At 51.1% G+C, this 20,989-nt stretch overlaps 1 long non-coding RNA gene across 1 annotated transcript in view; it reads left to right on the top strand.

The window, feature by feature from the left end:
- LOC146813797 (uncharacterized) overlaps positions 1–19,950 on the top strand; it is a 32,385-nt gene extending 12,435 nt beyond the window's left edge. Inside the window, exon 3 of the long non-coding RNA XR_014962443.1 lies at positions 19,660–19,950. This is a non-coding gene — a long non-coding RNA (uncharacterized LOC146813797). The remainder of the gene's footprint in view (positions 1–19,659) is intronic.
- Positions 19,951–20,989: the final 1,039 nt, after the last annotated feature.

Raw genomic sequence — 20,989 nt, 5'->3', positions numbered from 1 at the left:
AATCCCACGTCGAAATCCCACATCCAGAGGCAAGTTGTATACTCGCCCCCGTGGCCCCCAACTTCATAGGGTGGTGCATACTCGGCGGCACGACCGCCGCCTCAATATTCCTGCTCCTGCCTGGTGTCGTCTTGCGAGATGCACTCGGAAATCGATGGAGAGCTCCAGGCTTCAGCCCTCAAAATCGGTACGGAAGCGCCAGCCAGCTGATCCCTCTCACAGTCCTGCTACCACCTTTGCCTGACGCGTTTCAAATCTTACATTCTTCCTCAGAGGCTGGTTGTAGCGGGAAATTTGGCACTGTCCAACCACCGTCCCTCTTTATACACGTAGTTGCGCGCCCTCTGATGGGCCGCTCATGATGAGTCTGCGCTGTGTCTTCTGGGAGTAGTAGTGTTAGCGGAGAATGTTGGCATCCCCTTACAGTGCATTGATAAAACTGTTGGTAGATTCAAGCCCACGGTTGGGCCTCAGTCAGCGTGCGCTTCCTAAATCCCACGTCGAAATCCCACATCCAGAGGCAAGTTGTATACTCGCCCCCGTGGCCCCCAACTTCATAGGGTGGTGCATACTCGGCGGCACGACCGCCGCCTCAATATTCCTGCTCCTGCCTGGTGTCGTCTTGCGAGATGCACTCGGAAATCGATGGAGAGCTCCAGGCTTCAGCCCTCAAAATCGGTACGGAAGCGCCAGCCAGCTGATCCCTCTCACAGTCCTGCTACCACCTTTGCCTGACGCGTTTCAAATCTTACATTCTTCCTCAGAGGCTGGTTGTAGCGGGAAATTTGGCACTGTCCAACCACCGTCCCTCTTTATACACGTAGTTGCGCGCCCTCTGATGGGCCGCTCATGATGAGTCTGCGCTGTGTCTTCTGGGAGTAGTAGTGTTAGCGGAGAATGTTGGCATCCCCTTACAGTGCATTGATAAAACTGTTGGTAGATTCAAGCCCACGGTTGGGCCTCAGTCAGCGTGCGCTTCCTAAATCCCACGTCGAAATCCCACATCCAGAGGCAAGTTGTATACTCGCCCCCGTGGCCCCCAACTTCATAGGGTGGTGCATACTCGGCGGCACGACCGCCGCCTCAATATTCCTGCTCCTGCCTGGTGTCGTCTTGCGAGATGCACTCGGAAATCGATGGAGAGCTCCAGGCTTCAGCCCTCAAAATCGGTACGGAAGCGCCAGCCAGCTGATCCCTCTCACAGTCCTGCTACCACCTTTGCCTGACGCGTTTCAAATCTTACATTCTTCCTCAGAGGCTGGTTGTAGCGGGAAATTTGGCACTGTCCAACCACCGTCCCTCTTTATACACGTAGTTGCGCGCCCTCTGATGGGCCGCTCATGATGAGTCTGCGCTGTGTCTTCTGGGAGTAGTAGTGTTAGCGGAGAATGTTGGCATCCCCTTACAGTGCATTGATAAAACTGTTGGTAGATTCAAGCCCACGGTTGGGCCTCAGTCAGCGTGCGCTTCCTAAATCCCACGTCGAAATCCCACATCCAGAGGCAAGTTGTATACTCGCCCCCGTGGCCCCCAACTTCATAGGGTGGTGCATACTCGGCGGCACGACCGCCGCCTCAATATTCCTGCTCCTGCCTGGTGTCGTCTTGCGAGATGCACTCGGAAATCGATGGAGAGCTCCAGGCTTCAGCCCTCAAAATCGGTACGGAAGCGCCAGCCAGCTGATCCCTCTCACAGTCCTGCTACCACCTTTGCCTGACGCGTTTCAAATCTTACATTCTTCCTCAGAGGCTGGTTGTAGCGGGAAATTTGGCACTGTCCAACCACCGTCCCTCTTTATACACGTAGTTGCGCGCCCTCTGATGGGCCGCTCATGATGAGTCTGCGCTGTGTCTTCTGGGAGTAGTAGTGTTAGCGGAGAATGTTGGCATCCCCTTACAGTGCATTGATAAAACTGTTGGTAGATTCAAGCCCACGGTTGGGCCTCAGTCAGCGTGCGCTTCCTAAATCCCACGTCGAAATCCCACATCCAGAGGCAAGTTGTATACTCGCCCCCGTGGCCCCCAACTTCATAGGGTGGGGCATACTCGGCGGCACGACCGCCGCCTCAATATTCCTGCTCCTGCCTGGTGTCGTCTTGCGAGATGCACTCGGAAATCGATGGAGAGCTCCAGGCTTCAGCCCTCAAAATCGGTACGGAAGCGCCAGCCAGCTGATCCCTCTCACAGTCCTGCTACCACCTTTGCCTGACGCGTTTCAAATCTTACATTCTTCCTCAGAGGCTGGTTGTAGCGGGAAATTTGGCACTGTCCAACCACCGTCCCTCTTTATACACGTAGTTGCGCGCCCTCTGATGGGCCGCTCATGATGAGTCTGCGCTGTGTCTTCTGGGAGTAGTAGTGTTAGCGGAGAATGTTGGCATCCCCTTACAGTGCATTGATAAAACTGTTGGTAGATTCAAGCCCACGGTTGGGCCTCAGTCAGCGTGCGCTTCCTAAATCCCACGTCGAAATCCCACATCCAGAGGCAAGTTGTATACTCGCCCCCGTGGCCCCCAACTTCATAGGGTGGTGCATACTCGGCGGCACGACCGCCGCCTCAATATTCCTGCTCCTGCCTGGTGTCGTCTTGCGAGATGCACTCGGAAATCGATGGAGAGCTCCAGGCTTCAGCCCTCAAAATCGGTACGGAAGCGCCAGCCAGCTGATCCCTCTCACAGTCCTGCTACCACCTTTGCCTGACGCGTTTCAAATCTTACATTCTTCCTCAGAGGCTGGTTGTAGCGGGAAATTTGGCACTGTCCAACCACCGTCCCTCTTTATACACGTAGTTGCGCGCCCTCTGATGGGCCGCTCATGATGAGTCTGCGCTGTGTCTTCTGGGAGTAGTAGTGTTAGCGGAGAATGTTGGCATCCCCTTACAGTGCATTGATAAAACTGTTGGTAGATTCAAGCCCACGGTTGGGCCTCAGTCAGCGTGCGCTTCCTAAATCCCACGTCGAAATCCCACATCCAGAGGCAAGTTGTATACTCGCCCCCGTGGCCCCCAACTTTATAGGGTGGTGCATACTCGGCGGCACGACCGCCGCCTCAATATTCCTGCTCCTGCCTGGTGTCGTCTTGCGAGATGCACTCGGAAATCGATGGAGAGCTCCAGGCTTCAGCCCTCAAAATCGGTACGGAAGCGCCAGCCAGCTGATCCCTCTCACAGTCCTGCTACCACCTTTGCCTGACGCGTTTCAAATCTTACATTCTTCCTCAGAGGCTGGTTGTAGCGGGAAATTTGGCACTGTCCAACCACCGTCCCTCTTTATACACGTAGTTGCGCGCCCTCTGATGGGCCGCTCATGATGAGTCTGCATCCCACAGAGGGCGCGCAACTACGTGTATAAAGAGGGACGGTGGTTGGACAGTGCCAAATTGCGGAAGCTTGAGCTGCAGTATTGGGCCTCATAACTTTGTGTTGCATGGCAAGTGCTTTAGTGGGATGTTCCGTGCCCATTTCTAATGAGGCCGCCCTGAAGGGTCCTGGGCTCCAGAAACGGAAGATTGTTGTTTGATGTTAAGTGAGGAGCCTGACTCACTCACGCCCCCAACCTACGGAGGATATGCTAATCAGCGAAAATGGGATGCGTGTGGAAGGGATTCGAGCAGGATGATTCCTGCTACGATCGTGCTGCAACAGATGGTTTCTGCTGGTCGCACGCAGAATGGAAACACTGCGGCATTTCACCTGACTGCTTTTATACTTGAACCACTTGAACATCAGTGCAGGTAACGAGCACCTAAGTCCAACAAGGCTCAAATGTAAGGACTTCCAGTTTAAACATTTTTTGATTGCACTGCACTGTGGGAGTTGATGTTTCAAGCTGTCACGTGATTAAAAATCTTTTAAATAGCACGCCCAAGCGCACGTTGGTGTCTCCTTCCTCCTGTGATCAAGGCTATACAGCCGAAACGTTAGGGAAAAGGGAAGCAGGCGCTGCTGGACTATGCGGAAGCTTGAGCTGCAGTATTGGGCCTCATAACTTTGTGTTGCATGGCAAGTGCTTTAGTGGGATGTTCCGTGCCCATTTCTAATGAGGCCGCCCTGAAGGGTCCTGGGCTCCAGAAACGGAAGATTGTTGTTTGATGTTAAGTGAGGAGCCTGACTCACTCACGCCCCCAACCTACGGAGGATATGCTAATCAGCGAAAATGGGATGCGTGTGGAAGGGATTCGAGCAGGATGATTCCTGCTACGATCGTGCTGCAACAGATGGTTTCTGCTGGTCGCACGCAGAATGGAAACACTGCGGCATTTCACCTGACTGCTTTTATACTTGAACCACTTGAACATCAGTGCAGGTAACGAGCACCTAAGTCCAACAAGGCTCAAATGTAAGGACTTCCAGTTTAAACATTTTTTGATTGCACTGCACTGTGGGAGTTGATGTTTCAAGCTGTCACGTGATTAAAAATCTTTTAAATAGCACGCCCAAGCGCACGTTGGTGTCTCCTTCCTCCTGTGATCAAGGCTATACAGCCGAAACGTTAGGGAAAAGGGAAGCAGGCGCTGCTGGACTATGCGGAAGCTTGAGCTGCAGTATTGGGCCTCATAACTTTGTGTTGCATGGCAAGTGCTTTAGTGGGATGTTCCGTGCCCATTTCTAATGAGGCCGCCCTGAAGGGTCCTGGGCTCCAGAAACGGAAGATTGTTGTTTGATGTTAAGTGAGGAGCCTGACTCACTCACGCCCCCAACCTACGGAGGATATGCTAATCAGCGAAAATGGGATGCGTGTGGAAGGGATTCGAGCAGGATGATTCCTGCTACGATCGTGCTGCAACAGATGGTTTCTGCTGGTCGCACGCAGAATGGAAACACTGCGGCATTTCACCTGACTGCTTTTATACTTGAACCACTTGAACATCAGTGCAGGTAACGAGCACCTAAGTCCAACAAGGCTCAAATGTAAGGACTTCCAGTTTAAACATTTTTTGATTGCACTGCACTGTGGGAGTTGATGTTTCAAGCTCTCACGTGATTAAAAATCTTTTAAATAGCACGCCCAAGCGCACGTTGGTGTCTCCTTCCTCCTGTGATCAAGGCTATACAGCCGAAACGTTAGGGAAAAGGGAAGCAGGCGCTGCTGGACTATGCGGAAGCTTGAGCTGCAGTATTGGGCCTCATAACTTTGTGTTGCATGGCAAGTGCTTTAGTGGGATGTTCCGTGCCCATTTCTAATGAGGCCGCCCTGAAGGGTCCTGGGCTCCAGAAACGGAAGATTGTTGTTTGATGTTAAGTGAGGAGCCTGACTCACTCACGCCCCCAACCTACGGAGGATATGCTAATCAGCGAAAATGGGATGCGTGTGGAAGGGATTCGAGCAGGATGATTCCTGCTACGATCGTGCTGCAACAGATGGTTTCTGCTGGTCGCACGCAGAATGGAAACACTGCGGCATTTCACCTGACTGCTTTTATACTTGAACCACTTTAACATCAGTGCAGGTAACGAGCACCTAAGTCCAACAAGGCTCAAATGTAAGGACTTCCAGTTTAAACATTTTTTGATTGCACTGCACTGTGGGAGTTGATGTTTCAAGCTGTCACGTGATTAAAAATCTTTTAAATAGCACGCCCAAGCGCACGTTGGTGTCTCCTTCCTCCTGTGATCAAGGCTATACAGCCGAAACGTTAGGGAAAAGGGAAGCAGGCGCTGCTGGACTATGCGGAAGCTTGAGCTGCAGTATTGGGCCTCATAACTTTGTGTTGCATGGCAAGTGCTTTAGTGGGATGTTCCGTGCCCATTTCTAATGAGGCCGCCCTGAAGGGTCCTGGGCTCCAGAAACGGAAGATTGTTGTTTGATGTTAAGTGAGGAGCCTGACTCACTCACGCCCCCAACCTACGGAGGATATGCTAATCAGCGAAAATGGGATGCGTGTGGAAGGGATTCGAGCAGGATGATTCCTGCTACGATCGTGCTGCAACAGATGGTTTCTGCTGGTCGCACGCAGAATGGAAACACTGCGGCATTTCACCTGACTGCTTTTATACTTGAACCACTTGAACATCAGTGCAGGTAACGAGCACCTAAGTCCAACAAGGCTCAAATGTAAGGACTTCCAGTTTAAACATTTTTTGATTGCACTGCACTGTGGGAGTTGATGTTTCAAGCTGTCACGTGATTAAAAATCTTTTAAATAGCACGCCCAAGCGCACGTTGGTGTCTCCTTCCTCCTGTGATCAAGGCTATACAGCCGAAACGTTAGGGAAAAGGGAAGCAGGCGCTGCTGGACTATGCGGAAGCTTGAGCTGCAGTATTGGGCCTCATAACTTTGTGTTGCATGGCAAGTGCTTTAGTGGGATGTTCCGTGCCCATTTCTAATGAGGCCGCCCTGAAGGGTCCTGGGCTCCAGAAACGGAAGATTGTTGTTTGATGTTAAGTGAGGAGCCTGACTCACTCACGCCCCCAACCTACGGAGGATATGCTAATCAGCGAAAATGGGATGCGTGTGGAAGGGATTCGAGCAGGATGATTCCTGCTACGATCGTGCTGCAACAGATGGTTTCTGCTGGTCGCACGCAGAATGGAAACACTGCGGCATTTCACCTGACTGCTTTTATACTTGAACCACTTGAACATCAGTGCAGGTAACGAGCACCTAAGTCCAACAAGGCTCAAATGTAAGGACTTCCAGTTTAAACATTTTTTGATTGCACTGCACTGTGGGAGTTGATGTTTCAAGCTGTCACGTGATTAAAAATCTTTTAAATAGCACGCCCAAGCGCACGTTGGTGTCTCCTTCCTCCTGTGATCAAGGCTATACAGCCGAAACGTTAGGGAAAAGGGAAGCAGGCGCTGCTGGACTATGCGGAAGCTTGAGCTGCAGTATTGGGCCTCATAACTTTGTGTTGCATGGCAAGTGCTTTAGTGGGATGTTCCGTGCCCATTTCTAATGAGGCCGCCCTGAAGGGTCCTGGGCTCCAGAAACGGAAGATTGTTGTTTGATGTTAAGTGAGGAGCCTGACTCACTCACGCCCCCAACCTACGGAGGATATGCTAATCAGCGAAAATGGGATGCGTGTGGAAGGGATTCGAGCAGGATGATTCCTGCTACGATCGTGCTGCAACAGATGGTTTCTGCTGGTCGCACGCAGAATGGAAACACTGCGGCATTTCACCTGACTGCTTTTATACTTGAACCACTTGAACATCAGTGCAGGTAACGAGCACCTAAGTCCAACAAGGCTCAAATGTAAGGACTTCCAGTTTAAACATTTTTTGATTGCACTGCACTGTGGGAGTTGATGTTTCAAGCTGTCACGTGATTAAAAATCTTTTAAATAGCACGCCCAAGCGCACGTTGGTGTCTCCTTCCTCCTGTGATCAAGGCTATACAGCCGAAACGTTAGGGAAAAGGGAAGCAGGCGCTGCTGGACTATGCGGAAGCTTGAGCTGCAGTATTGGGCCTCATAACTTTGTGTTGCATGGCAAGTGCTTTAGTGGGATGTTCCGTGCCCATTTCTAATGAGGCCGCCCTGAAGGGTCCTGGGCTCCAGAAACGGAAGATTGTTGTTTGATGTTAAGTGAGGAGCCTGACTCACTCACGCCCCCAACCTACGGAGGATATGCTAATCAGCGAAAATGGGATGCGTGTGGAAGGGATTCGAGCAGGATGATTCCTGCTACGATCGTGCTGCAACAGATGGTTTCTGCTGGTCGCACGCAGAATGGAAACACTGCGGCATTTCACCTGACTGCTTTTATACTTGAACCACTTGAACATCAGTGCAGGTAACGAGCACCTAAGTCCAACAAGGCTCAAATGTAAGGACTTCCAGTTTAAACATTTTTTGATTGCACTGCACTGTGGGAGTTGATGTTTCAAGCTGTCACGTGATTAAAAATCTTTTAAATAGCACGCCCAAGCGCACGTTGGTGTCTCCTTCCTCCTGTGATCAAGGCTATACAGCCGAAACGTTAGGGAAAAGGGAAGCAGGCGCTGCTGGACTATGCGGAAGCTTGAGCTGCAGTATTGGGCCTCATAACTTTGTGTTGCATGGCAAGTGCTTTAGTGGGATGTTCCGTGCCCATTTCTAATGAGGCCGCCCTGAAGGGTCCTGGGCTCCAGAAACGGAAGATTGTTGTTTGATGTTAAGTGAGGAGCCTGACTCACTCACGCCCCCAACCTACGGAGGATATGCTAATCAGCGAAAATGGGATGCGTGTGGAAGGGATTCGAGCAGGATGATTCCTGCTACGATCGTGCTGCAACAGATGGTTTCTGCTGGTCGCACGCAGAATGGAAACACTGCGGCATTTCACCTGACTGCTTTTATACTTGAACCACTTGAACATCAGTGCAGGTAACGAGCACCTAAGTCCAACAAGGCTCAAATGTAAGGACTTCCAGTTTAAACATTTTTTGATTGCACTGCACTGTGGGAGTTGATGTTTCAAGCTGTCACGTGATTAAAAATCTTTTAAATAGCACGCCCAAGCGCACGTTGGTGTCTCCTTCCTCCTGTGATCAAGGCTATACAGCCGAAACGTTAGGGAAAAGGGAAGCAGGCGCTGCTGGACTATGCGGAAGCTTGAGCTGCAGTATTGGGCCTCATAACTTTGTGTTGCATGGCAAGTGCTTTAGTGGGATGTTCCGTGCCCATTTCTAATGAGGCCGCCCTGAAGGGTCCTGGGCTCCAGAAACGGAAGATTGTTGTTTGATGTTAAGTGAGGAGCCTGACTCACTCACGCCCCCAACCTACGGAGGATATGCTAATCAGCGAAAATGGGATGCGTGTGGAAGGGATTCGAGCAGGATGATTCCTGCTACGATCGTGCTGCAACAGATGGTTTCTGCTGGTCGCACGCAGAATGGAAACACTGCGGCATTTCACCTGACTGCTTTTATACTTGAACCACTTGAACATCAGTGCAGGTAACGAGCACCTAAGTCCAACAAGGCTCAAATGTAAGGACTTCCAGTTTAAACATTTTTTGATTGCACTGCACTGTGGGAGTTGATGTTTCAAGCTGTCACGTGATTAAAAATCTTTTAAATAGCACGCCCAAGCGCACGTTGGTGTCTCCTTCCTCCTGTGATCAAGGCTATACAGCCGAAACGTTAGGGAAAAGGGAAGCAGGCGCTGCTGGACTATGCGGAAGCTTGAGCTGCAGTATTGGGCCTCATAACTTTGTGTTGCATGGCAAGTGCTTTAGTGGGATGTTCCGTGCCCATTTCTAATGAGGCCGCTCTGAAGGGTCCTGGGCTCCAGAAACGGAAGATTGTTGTTTGATGTTAAGTGAGGAGCCTGACTCACTCACGCCCCCAACCTACGGAGGATATGCTAATCAGCGAAAATGGGATGCGTGTGGAAGGGATTCGAGCAGGATGATTCCTGCTACGATCGTGCTGCAACAGATGGTTTCTGCTGGTCGCACGCAGAATGGAAACACTGCGGCATTTCACCTGACTGCTTTTATACTTGAACCACTTGAACATCAGTGCAGGTAACGAGCACCTAAGTCCAACAAGGCTCAAATGTAAGGACTTCCAGTTTAAACATTTTTTGATTGCACTGCACTGTGGGAGTTGATGTTTCAAGCTGTCACGTGATTAAAAATCTTTTAAATAGCACGCCCAAGCGCACGTTGGTGTCTCCTTCCTCCTGTGATCAAGGCTATACAGCCGAAACGTTAGGGAAAAGGGAAGCAGGCGCTGCTGGACTATGCGGAAGCTTGAGCTGCAGTATTGGGCCTCATAACTTTGTGTTGCATGGCAAGTGCTTTAGTGGGATGTTCCGTGCCCATTTCTAATGAGGCCGCCCTGAAGGGTCCTGGGCTCCAGAAACGGAAGATTGTTGTTTGATGTTAAGTGAGGAGCCTGACTCACTCACGCCCCCAACCTACGGAGGATATGCTAATCAGCGAAAATGGGATGCGTGTGGAAGGGATTCGAGCAGGATGATTCCTGCTACGATCGTGCTGCAACAGATGGTTTCTGCTGGTCGCACGCAGAATGGAAACACTGCGGCATTTCACCTGACTGCTTTTATACTTGAACCACTTGAACATCAGTGCAGGTAACGAGCACCTAAGTCCAACAAGGCTCAAATGTAAGGACTTCCAGTTTAAACATTTTTTGATTGCACTGCACTGTGGGAGTTGATGTTTCAAGCTGTCACGTGATTAAAAATCTTTTAAATAGCACGCCCAAGCGCACGTTGGTGTCTCCTTCCTCCTGTGATCAAGGCTATACAGCCGAAACGTTAGGGAAAAGGGAAGCAGGCGCTGCTGGACTATGCGGAAGCTTGAGCTGCAGTATTGGGCCTCATAACTTTGTGTTGCATGGCAAGTGCTTTAGTGGGATGTTCCGTGCCCATTTCTAATGAGGCCGCCCTGAAGGGTCCTGGGCTCCAGAAACGGAAGATTGTTGTTTGATGTTAAGTGAGGAGCCTGACTCACTCACGCCCCCAACCTAAGGAGGATATGCTAATCAGCGAAAATGGGATGCGTGTGGAAGGGATTCGAGCAGGATGATTCCTGCTACGATCGTGCTGCAACAGATGGTTTCTGCTGGTCGCACGCAGAATGGAAACACTGCGGCATTTCACCTGACTGCTTTTATACTTGAACCACTTGAACATCAGTGCAGGTAACGAGCACCTAAGTCCAACAAGGCTCAAATGTAAGGACTTCCAGTTTAAACATTTTTTGATTGCACTGCACTGTGGGAGTTGATGTTTCAAGCTGTCACGTGATTAAAAATCTTTTAAATAGCACGCCCAAGCGCACGTTGGTGTCTCCTTCCTCCTGTGATCAAGGCTATACAGCCGAAACGTTAGGGAAAAGGGAAGCAGGCGCTGCTGGACTATGCGGAAGCTTGAGCTGCAGTATTGGGCCTCATAACTTTGTGTTGCATGGCAAGTGCTTTAGTGGGATGTTCCGTGCCCATTTCTAATGAGGCCGCCCTGAAGGGTCCTGGGCTCCAGAAACGGAAGATTGTTGTTTGATGTTAAGTGAGGAGCCTGACTCACTCACGCCCCCAACCTACGGAGGATATGCTAATCAGCGAAAATGGGATGCGTGTGGAAGGGATTCGAGCAGGATGATTCCTGCTACGATCGTGCTGCAACAGATGGTTTCTGCTGGTCGCACGCAGAATGGAAACACTGCGGCATTTCACCTGACTGCTTTTATACTTGAACCACTTGAACATCAGTGCAGGTAACGAGCACCTAAGTCCAACAAGGCTCAAATGTAAGGACTTCCAGTTTAAACATTTTTTGATTGCACTGCACTGTGGGAGTTGATGTTTCAAGCTGTCACGTGATTAAAAATCTTTTAAATAGCACGCCCAAGCGCACGTTGGTGTCTCCTTCCTCCTGTGATCAAGGCTATACAGCCGAAACGTTAGGGAAAAGGGAAGCAGGCGCTGCTGGACTATGCGGAAGCTTGAGCTGCAGTATTGGGCCTCATAACTTTGTGTTGCATGGCAAGTGCTTTAGTGGGATGTTCCGTGCCCATTTCTAATGAGGCCGCCCTGAAGGGTCCTGGGCTCCAGAAACGGAAGATTGTTGTTTGATGTTAAGTGAGGAGCCTGACTCACTCACGCCCCCAACCTACGGAGGATATGCTAATCAGCGAAAATGGGATGCGTGTGGAAGGGATTCGAGCAGGATGATTCCTGCTACGATCGTGCTGCAACAGATGGTTTCTGCTGGTCGCACGCAGAATGGAAACACTGCGGCATTTCACCTGACTGCTTTTATACTTGAACCACTTGAACATCAGTGCAGGTAACGAGCACCTAAGTCCAACAAGGCTCAAATGTAAGGACTTCCAGTTTAAACATTTTTTGATTGCACTGCACTGTGGGAGTTGATGTTTCAAGCTGTCACGTGATTAAAAATCTTTTAAATAGCACGCCCAAGCGCACGTTGGTGTCTCCTTCCTCCTGTGATCAAGGCTATACAGCCGAAACGTTAGGGAAAAGGGAAGCAGGCGCTGCTGGACTATGCGGAAGCTTGAGCTGCAGTATTGGGCCTCATAACTTTGTGTTGCATGGCAAGTGCTTTAGTGGGATGTTCCGTGCCCATTTCTAATGAGGCCGCCCTGAAGGGTCCTGGGCTCCAGAAACGGAAGATTGTTGTTTGATGTTAAGTGAGGAGCCTGACTCACTCACGCCCCCAACCTAAGGAGGATATGCTAATCAGCGAAAATGGGATGCGTGTGGAAGGGATTCGAGCAGGATGATTCCTGCTACGATCGTGCTGCAACAGATGGTTTCTGCTGGTCGCACGCAGAATGGAAACACTGCGGCATTTCACCTGACTGCTTTTATACTTGAACCACTTGAACATCAGTGCAGGTAACGAGCACCTAAGTCCAACAAGGCTCAAATGTAAGGACTTCCAGTTTAAACATTTTTTGATTGCACTGCACTGTGGGAGTTGATGTTTCAAGCTGTCACGTGATTAAAAATCTTTTAAATAGCACGCCCAAGCGCACGTTGGTGTCTCCTTCCTCCTGTGATCAAGGCTATACAGCCGAAACGTTAGGGAAAAGGGAAGCAGGCGCTGCTGGACTATGCGGAAGCTTGAGCTGCAGTATTGGGCCTCATAACTTTGTGTTGCATGGCAAGTGCTTTAGTGGGATGTTCCGTGCCCATTTCTAATGAGGCCGCCCTGAAGGGTCCTGGGCTCCAGAAACGGAAGATTGTTGTTTGATGTTAAGTGAGGAGCCTGACTCACTCACGCCCCCAACCTACGGAGGATATGCTAATCAGCGAAAATGGGATGCGTGTGGAAGGGATTCGAGCAGGATGATTCCTGCTACGATCGTGCTGCAACAGATGGTTTCTGCTGGTCGCACGCAGAATGGAAACACTGCGGCATTTCACCTGACTGCTTTTATACTTGAACCACTTGAACATCAGTGCAGGTAACGAGCACCTAAGTCCAACAAGGCTCAAATGTAAGGACTTCCAGTTTAAACATTTTTTGATTGCACTGCACTGTGGGAGTTGATGTTTCAAGCTGTCACGTGATTAAAAATCTTTTAAATAGCACGCCCAAGCGCACGTTGGTGTCTCCTTCCTCCTGTGATCAAGGCTATACAGCCGAAACGTTAGGGAAAAGGGAAGCAGGCGCTGCTGGACTATGCGGAAGCTTGAGCTGCAGTATTGGGCCTCATAACTTTGTGTTGCATGGCAAGTGCTTTAGTGGGATGTTCCGTGCCCATTTCTAATGAGGCCGCCCTGAAGGGTCCTGGGCTCCAGAAACGGAAGATTGTTGTTTGATGTTAAGTGAGGAGCCTGACTCACTCACGCCCCCAACCTACGGAGGATATGCTAATCAGCGAAAATGGGATGCGTGTGGAAGGGATTCGAGCAGGATGATTCCTGCTACGATCGTGCTGCAACAGATGGTTTCTGCTGGTCGCACGCAGAATGGAAACACTGCGGCATTTCACCTGACTGCTTTTATACTTGAACCACTTGAACATCAGTGCAGGTAACGAGCACCTAAGTCCAACAAGGCTCAAATGTAAGGACTTCCAGTTTAAACATTTTTTGATTGCACTGCACTGTGGGAGTTGATGTTTCAAGCTGTCACGTGATTAAAAATCTTTTAAATAGCACGCCCAAGCGCACGTTGGTGTCTCCTTCCTCCTGTGATCAAGGCTATACAGCCGAAACGTTAGGGAAAAGGGAAGCAGGCGCTGCTGGACTATGCGGAAGCTTGAGCTGCAGTATTGGGCCTCATAACTTTGTGTTGCATGGCAAGTGCTTTAGTGGGATGTTCCGTGCCCATTTCTAATGAGGCCGCCCTGAAGGGTCCTGGGCTCCAGAAACGGAAGATTGTTGTTTGATGTTAAGTGAGGAGCCTGACTCACTCACGCCCCCAACCTACGGAGGATATGCTAATCAGCGAAAATGGGATGCGTGTGGAAGGGATTCGAGCAGGATGATTCCTGCTACGATCGTGCTGCAACAGATGGTTTCTGCTGGTCGCACGCAGAATGGAAACACTGCGGCATTTCACCTGACTGCTTTTATACTTGAACCACTTGAACATCAGTGCAGGTAACGAGCACCTAAGTCCAACAAGGCTCAAATGTAAGGACTTCCAGTTTAAACATTTTTTGATTGCACTGCACTGTGGGAGTTGATGTTTCAAGCTGTCACGTGATTAAAAATCTTTTAAATAGCACGCCCAAGCGCACGTTGGTGTCTCCTTCCTCCTGTGATCAAGGCTATACAGCCGAAACGTTAGGGAAAAGGGAAGCAGGCGCTGCTGGACTATGCGGAAGCTTGAGCTGCAGTATTGGGCCTCATAACTTTGTGTTGCATGGCAAGTGCTTTAGTGGGATGTTCCGTGCCCATTTCTAATGAGGCCGCCCTGAAGGGTCCTGGGCTCCAGAAACGGAAGATTGTTGTTTGATATATATATATATATATATATATATATATATATATATATATATATATATATATATATATATAGTTGTATAGTGTTGTAATTGCATTTATATGACGCTTGCTAACCATGACGAGCGTCTAGGCGTTTTTTCGGCGAGTAGCACGCTACTCCAGAGCCCATAAAGGATTAGTGGTGAATTAGTGTAGTGAAATATGAAAGTAATTTGAGTGGTGGATATTTTAGTCAGTTATTTGGATTCTAAAGGATAGTGGAGAGATAGAAGAGGGAAAAAGGTTTGCATTTATATAGCGCTTATATATATATTTATATATAAATATACACACACATATACACATATACATATACACATATAAGATAAAGCAGGCGACTCTGAATTAAATGCTTGTTGGAGTGAAATACTGAAACTCTACCTGTGATGTAACGATTCGGGGTGTAAACACTGCGAAGGGGCCGCAGCCCACCCATTGGCTGCCGTAACATTGCCGCATTTGCGGATACGCGTGACCCGTGCCCGCGAGGTGTGCCTGAAAGCTCGTGCCTGTTTCCAGTTAGATAAGATCCTTTTCATTGCTACGATTAAAAGCGGATCAAGGGGTAGAGTTCCGTCTCGTGCAAACTGCATCTTTAATTGGAAGTTGTAAAACCTGCACAGGATAGAGGCTGGCCTGTTTCGTTTCATCAGTCGAGCAAGGATAGGTGGAGGGAACAAAGGGTTTATCACCGCCTGTGTCAGAAAGGAAAAGACTATAAAACAGGAAAGTAACTTCACGTTCCCCCTAAAATGATGGAGTCTGTACATGGCTTCCTTCTGCATCTTTATTGGAGCATGCTGTGTCCTCGCCAGCGAATGAGCTCATTGGTCGGGATCCAACATCCAATGGAAGCGCTTTGGTTCCTCACAGGCTGACAGGCGTCCTGGGTTGGACTAGGCATCCTTTGAGGGGACACTTGGAGCGAATGTAGCGCCTTGTGGCGAGTGCTGGGTTAAGAGCGCTGGGGTGTCCAGTCACATAAGTGTGAGCTGCTCACGGTACAAGTGAGTGCCCGCTCCTTAATGTCCACTCATTTCACAACCACTCACTGCTCATCAGTAACGACTTTGACACTGATCACTGTGAGCCTTGCACTGTCTGTCCATCACGGAGGGTTTTCACGCTGCTCACCAGTGCCGCCTCCTTGTACGGTCCACCAGACGAAGCCTTTCACGTCGCGTACCAATGCCGTCTTTTCACATGCCCAACAATGCCACCTTCTCACAATTCCCGCTAGTGACACGTCTTTAGACTGCCCACCAGCGCCTTCTGCCCCCACTGTTCACGCCTGGCAGCTATCTGCACTTTCCATCAGCACCTCGTCGTCTTGACCATCAGTGCCAACTCCTCACTGCCACTTTGTGTCAGCTTCTTGCAGTGCCTACCAGTGCCGGATTCCCACAATGCTCGTCACCAGTGTTGCTTCAGTTCCGGCCCACTGGAGCAAGTGCCTCGCATTGCCTACCCACTAGTGCAACCTTTTCACAATGCTCACTAGTGGCGTCTCCTTAACCAGCCACAGTCTTCTGGTGTCTGCTCTTCAAACTGCCAATCAATGCCAGGGCCTCACTGCTCACCAATGGGAGCGCCGGCGCCTCGTGCTGTCCATCACTGATACTGCCCCACACTGCCCACTATTGGCATCTCCTAAACAGCCCACAAGTGATTCCCTTTCTGCTGCACACCAGAGTATGTTTCTACAACTGATCAACAGTGGCAGCTGCTCACAGTGCCTGGTAGTCACACTGCCCATCACTGCTAACTTAACACTGCCCTACCACGTCAGCTGCTCACACTTTCCAAACGGGGCGTCCTCTCGTGCTGCCTCTAGCTTCAGATTCCCACACTGCACACCGGTGCTGCCTCTGTATACCGCCCACTAGAGCTACCCGCCTCCCTCCCTACTCCCTACTTTGGCGCGCAGTTGCGCTATGGACTGATGCTTCTTCCCCCCTCAACCGGTGTCTCAAGAAGGCATCGCCGGTGTGCGCACACGGGTTCCCGAGGGTCGCGGACCTGGCGGCTCATGATCTCACTCCCGTGCCCGAATATGTGTGTAAATATTGTGCTCATGCACAGTGCTGCTATACCTTCGGGTCGAGTTCGCGCGATATAAAAGTGCTATTTACAGCAATGGTCGCGCAGTCCGATCCTGACCCCACGTGACACTTTGTAACCTGCATCTCGATCCCCCCCCCACCACAGGAACTGCACGCGGTGAGTGTGTGCATGCATAGTTTCTGCCTTTTCAGCTCTGCAACCATTGACAATCATTGACAATCCAAGAGTGCTAATTGACGTAGGTCCGACGTTACGTTTTTCATATGGCTGGATGCAACGTCAGAAACAGCATTATGCAAGGCGGCCGGCTCCCTATGGTTTGGGGCCTAATGGGGTAGTGGGAAAGCACGTAGGCATGTTACTGGTTCTATCCGGAGGTCGGAAGGAACAGCGACATACAGGTCAGGAGGCCCACCACTCTAAACTAAGTAAGCAAGCACATGTGTTAAGCCTCGTCCTTATTTATTTTGCCCTCGCCCCCCCTCGCTCAGCCGACTCTAGGCCCGGGGCGGCGCGCCTGCATGTCTCCTCGAGTGGCATGTGCAGGCAGAGCCCGAGGATGCTTGGCGACCGGGAGATAATTATGTGGGAGTAATTGAACTGGTGCTTATGCGGAATATCCCGGCCGATTGTGCGCCAAGCAAATAACAAATATATATTCATTATATATTCGCGCCACCACCACATCTTTGCCTAGCAAGCGCGGCTTTGGTGCTGGTAACCAGGGTAGAGCCTCGGGGTTGCGTCCTGTGATTTTGAGAAAATCGCTTAATCTCCCCGTGCCTGGATAGGAAATGAAAATACTGACCATGTGCAGTCGCCGACTTTAGTGCAGGAAACCAGGGTTCGAGCCTCGAGGTCGTGTCCTGTGATTTTGGGTAAATCACTTAATCTCCCCCTGTGCCTGAGTATGCAATGTAAAGGCAGTTCTCATGTACAGCTCTACAATACCTTCGGGTCGAGTCCGCATGCTTTGCGAACTGAATGTCGAATCTAGAAGGTGTCGCTCCTAGTACACATGACAGACACTAGTTTCAGGATTGCCCATGCTGCAAATGGTACGCCACCGGTTGCCACCGTGGCGAAGCTGTACCAGCACTAAGCCTGAAAGTAGTGGTAAACACCACATAGAGCCTCATGGCGTCAGGGCATTATTGACCATGCAGCATTCGCAACATTCAGAATAGGGCCGGTAGTTGCACCAAAGTTTACGGTTGGTTCCCACAGACTTGTCTGCCCCCAAGGTTATCCTCTAGGGGTTAGAACTCGAGACTAAGGGGGCATCTCCTGCTTCGGCGTCACAAATAAGCGACAGCTACGCTGGGGTGGAGTTACCATGCAGGTCCTGCCACCACTGGGTTCCCCCCAGGCGATGGGATCAATCTAAGTGGGAACACGAAGTCTACGGTCTTGGGAAACTTCCAGCGGTAGGGCATTTAGCAACAGATAAAGTATCAGCGTGTAGGTAACAGACATCTGCTCTCCAGCAGCACCGTGCCCTGGGAGCACGCGCGTTGCCCTAACTCTGAGGCCTACCCATAGGGGGGCCGAGTAGCAAAACAAGTAAATAGGTTCCATAGCTGGGTGAAACCACCATCATTTGGAGATAGGCCCAGGTAAAAAAGGGTTTCTTCATGTCTAGAGGACCATTGCGGTTGGGGGTATCCCCCAACAGAATCACTGGTTGCGTACTGCAGCTGCAGGAGACTGAGATCCTGGTTTATGGACACTTTTACCGCGCTCAGGGAGTGCTGCCAGCCTACATATGGCGCCGCTGTCCCAATAACTGGGGTGTCAGCGGGGCAAACACAAGGGGACATTATGTCAATAGAACATTTGTCACGCCCAGGGTGCACTAAATCTCTACTTCAACGGAGCAGGAATTTGGCACCGCTGGGGATGCTCTGGGTTTGTGGGGGGGGCACCCCCTGCCACCCTATTACTAGGGAGCATGATGGGAGGGGCGAAGTAGGACTTAGTCAATCCTCAATGCTTGAACTTTACAGACAGCGCGCAATGCTTAAGCCAGACAGATTCCCGAAGCTGGGATGCCTAGCGCAATGCTTAAGCCAGACAGATTCCCGAAGCTGGTATGCTTAGGGGGTTTAATCACTGAGGGATCTGTAGGGGCATAACTCCCATAAGGAATAAGGGATGGTGGGCAGGGGCAAGAGTCGCCCCTTGCCCATGGTCACGCGCGGGCAGCTAGGAGCCCTCCTGTGCTCCAGGTTTAGCAATCAGAGGGGACTGGCCAAAGGTTAAGTAAAACCCTTCTCGCCTTAATAGCCAAAGAGGGCAGGCCCAGAATTGTGAAGAGGTGTAACCTTCCCGCAGGGGGGCGAATAGTTCTTGGCACATCTTCGCAGGCCCAACGGGTCCTTTATTTCAGCAGACCCTATCCGATTGGGATGGCGTCTCGGGCTTTGGGGACATAGATGGGGCCATCTACAACACCAGGAGCTATAGCTCACTGGTAAGTCTTGGGCCTGTGGATATAAGGGATCTCACAGGGTTTGAGTCCCGCTAGCGCTGTCACACTGTCATGAGGTGACAGAATTTCAAACTCTTCTTTCTTCTAGGATGGTTCCCTTCCTGCTAGTTGCAGGAAGCCCTAGATAGGAGAGGTTGCAGGTAAGACTATAGCGGGTTGGTGGGGGGCCCTGGCTGCGACGGTGAGCCGCCTCCAGGGCTGTGGGGAGTTACATCGCCCGTAAGATAACCCACCCATTACATATTCTGGAATGATGTAATAAACCTGCAGCATTGTTACCCAACACCAACTGTCTTGTGTGTGTCATTTGGGTAACCTACTATGGGGGAGGGGGGACAGTGGGGTGCCCCTGGGGGTACTATGCCGCTGACCGCGGCCCCCGCAGGGGGCCAATTGGCGGTCGGTGCCTTAGTGCCCCCGGGGCACCGGTCACCCCTCCTCACCCCCTCCCACGGGGGGGGGGGGCGGGGACGCAGACCGGAGCCCCCCTGGTCGGGCAGGTCGGGAGTGACGCGCAATGCGTGTCACTTCCTGGCCCTGGTGTGAGGGGGAGGCTATTTAGCCTTCCCCCACCCTCCTGGCGACCTCTTTGTCGCCCACCTCGCCATTTCCCTCCCTACCGCTTACCCGGCGTAGGAGTTGGGTGGGGGGGGTTTCTGAGCGTTGTAATGTTTTCTTTTATCGTTGCAGGCGGAGTTACAGGGCGATCTGGAAGCAGGCCGGTACAAAGGGTACCTCTGCGCGGCACCATAGGGGTGCCTGAGCCAAAACAGAGGAGCCTCAGGGGAGGTCCCGGAAGCCGTGTCGGCGCCCCGCTAGTCCTGCGGGCGGTTGTGGGCCTGAACAACCGGGGGCTTGCTAAGCGACGCTCCGCCCCGAGAGGGGGAGCGTGAGTAGAAAATTACCAACGGCACGTGATCGTAGAAAGAATCATCAGGCGGGCAGGCGACCCAGTTGGTTGCCTGCCCTTGGATCGCCCGTAAGATAACCCACCCATTACATATTCTGGAATTATGTAATAAACCTGCAGCATTGTTACCCAACACCAACTGTCTTGTGTGTGTCATTTGGGTAACCTACTAGGGGGAGGGGGGACAGCGGGGTGCCCCTGGGGGTACTATGATTACTGGTAGTAGTTATTTTGCATTGCACACTAGTTTCTTCGCCTTAAACAGCCCACCATCACCTCCTCCTCACGTTTCACAGCAGTGCATCTTTCTCACATCAGTCACCAGTCCCAGCTACTCACACTGATTATCATCTCACTACACCGCACCACGGCCTGCTCATTATTTGTATCAGAGCCTGCTCGCCACACTGCTCACAAATACCTATTTGTCAGACTCCCTGCTAGAGGCAGCTACTCACACTACCAACCACTGGTACATCCTCACAAGGATGGCCGGTGCAGCCTCTTCACGTTTCACACCAGTACCTGACGGTGGCACTGCCCACATGCACCTGCCACTCAAAGTGTTAACCACTCCGAGCTCTTCACACTTTCTGCCAACATCCTACCAGCGCAAGCTTTTCACACTGCTCACCAGTACTGGTGACACACAGCTCACCAGTGCTTACTTGCTGCACTGCTCACCAGTGCTTGCTTGTCACACTGCTCACCAGTGCTTGCTTGTCACACTGCTCACCAGTGCTTGCTTGTCACATCACTCACCGGTGCTTCCTTATCACACTGCTCACCAGTGCTTCCATGTCACACTGCTCACCAGTGCTTGCTTGCTGCACTGCTCACCAGTGCTGGCTTGTGACACTGCTCACCGTTGCTTGCTTGTCACACTGCTCACCAATGCTTCCTTGTCACACTGCTCACCAGTGCTTGCTTGTCACACTGCTCACCAGTGCTTCCTTGTCACACTGCTCACCGGTGCTTGCTTGTCACACAGCTCACCGGTGCTTGCTTGTCACACAGCTCACCAGTGCTTGCTTGTCACACTGCTCACCAGTGCTTCCTTGTCACACCGCTCACCAGTGCTTGCTTGTCATACTGCTCACCGGTGCTTCC

This window comes from Triturus cristatus, chromosome 6 (assembly GCF_964204655.1).
Source record: "Triturus cristatus chromosome 6, aTriCri1.1, whole genome shotgun sequence".
Taxonomy (NCBI): domain Eukaryota; kingdom Metazoa; phylum Chordata; class Amphibia; order Caudata; family Salamandridae; genus Triturus; species Triturus cristatus.
Note: the sequence above shows the minus strand (reverse complement) of the source record. Positions and strands in the feature narration are given on the sequence as shown.